General features: G+C 43.7%; 1 pseudogene; it reads left to right on the top strand.

The window, feature by feature from the left end:
* Positions 1 to 206: 206 nt before the first annotated feature.
* Positions 207 to 1,051, top strand: LOC123838619 (small ribosomal subunit protein uS2-like; annotated as a pseudogene).
* The last annotated feature ends 674 nt before the right edge of the window (positions 1,052 to 1,725 follow it).

Below are 1,725 nucleotides of genomic sequence, written 5' to 3'. Positions count from 1 at the left end.
TGAAACATTTATGTAGACCTACTACCTTCAAGGAAGGAGAGTATAGCTCCCCACTCCTTAAATATGGGCTGCACCCAATGATTTGTTTCCAAAATACAGTATTGAAAGAAGAAGAAAGAACAATCTTGCCTTTCTGCACTACCCGGGGAGGGGTATATATGGCCTTATTCTGCATTCCCATAGTAACTTAAAGGGAAACTTTCACAATGTCCAGAGCCCTTGATGTCCTGCAAATGAAGAAGGAGTTCTTCAAATTCATCACAGAAGGAGCCCACTTAGGTGGCAAAAACCTTGACTTCCAAATGGAACAGTACATCTACAAAAGGAAAAGTGATGGTATGTATATCATAAATTGGAAGAGAACCTGGGAGAAGCGTTTGCTGGCAGCTGGTACCATTGCTGTTACTGAAAACCCTGCTGATGTCCATGTCACATCCACCAGGAATACTGGCCAGTGAGCTGCGCTGAAGTTGCTGTTGCCCCTGGAGCTACTCCTGTTGCCAGCCGCTTCACTCCTGGAAACTTCACTAACCAGATCCAGGTGGTCTTCCGGAGGCCGAGACTTCTGGTGGTCACTGATCCCAGGGCTGACCGCCAGCTTCTTACATTAACCTGCCCACCATTGTTCTGTGTAACACAGATTCTTCTCTGCACCACGCGGATGTGGCCATCCCTTGCAACAGCTCAGCGGCTCTGATGTGGTGGATGCTGGCCTGGGAAGTTCTGCATGTGAGTGGCACCATTTCCTGTGAACCCCATGGGAGGTCATGCCTGATTTCTACTTCTACAGGGATCCTGAAGAGATTGAAAAGGGAGAGCAGGCCACTGCTGAAAAGGCTATATGACCAAGGAGGGATTTCAGGGTCAATGGACTGCTCCAGCTCCTGAGTTCACTGCTACTCAATCTGCAGTCACAGATTGGTCTGAAGCTCTTCAGCAGTTCCCCACTGAAGACTGGAGCACCCAGCCTGCCACTGGAGACTGGTCTGCTGCTCCCACTGCTCATGCTCAGGCCACTGAATGGCTAAGAACAACCACTGGGTGCTCTTGAGCTGCTCTTCCACATAGGCAAACAAAATGGAAAAAAGGTTATAAGGTTGATGGAAAACAGTTTCTACCAAAAAAAAAAAAAGAATAACCTTATACTAGCAAAACCAGACAAACACTGTTATCTCAACCACATGATCAAGATCAACATGAACAGTGATAAATTATGTAGACAGTACATACTTTATATGGTATTATGTGATAAAAATGGCATTGTAGCTCTTCCATCTTTTTCCAAAAAAATCACATAACTGCAAGTCCAATTGTGAGAAAATAATCAGTAAATTCCAGTAGAGGGGCATTCGACAACACCACCACACCAGTATTCCTCAAAACTTTCAAGGTCACCAAAAGTAAGGAAAATATGGAAAACTCTTTCAGTCAAGAGACTGCTGAGGAGATGTAACAATGGAATGAAATGTGGTATCCTGGATGGGGTCCTGGAACTAAAAAAAATGACATCAGGAAAAAACTAAGGAAAACAAAACTTAAGAGACAAGAATGTAAGGGATAGAATCTTTCCAGTTAAAAAGAGAATTCAGTTTTGGGCAGCAACTTCTGTGTGTATCAGTGAGAATCTCATATAGTATGGATTCAGCCGAGGGAAGGAAAATGACCTTATATTCAGCATCATACCAGCATATTCATCCATTTAACGTAAATATTATATGCCATTAC

Source organism: Mirounga angustirostris, unplaced genomic scaffold (assembly GCF_029215605.1).
Source record: "Mirounga angustirostris isolate CCGP_5_RB_7025 unplaced genomic scaffold, mMirAng1.0.hap1 SCAF_3, whole genome shotgun sequence".
Taxonomy (NCBI): Eukaryota; Metazoa; Chordata; class Mammalia; order Carnivora; family Phocidae; genus Mirounga; species Mirounga angustirostris.
The sequence above is the reverse complement of the archived record's forward strand: the minus strand, read 5'-3'. Positions and strand labels throughout refer to the sequence as shown.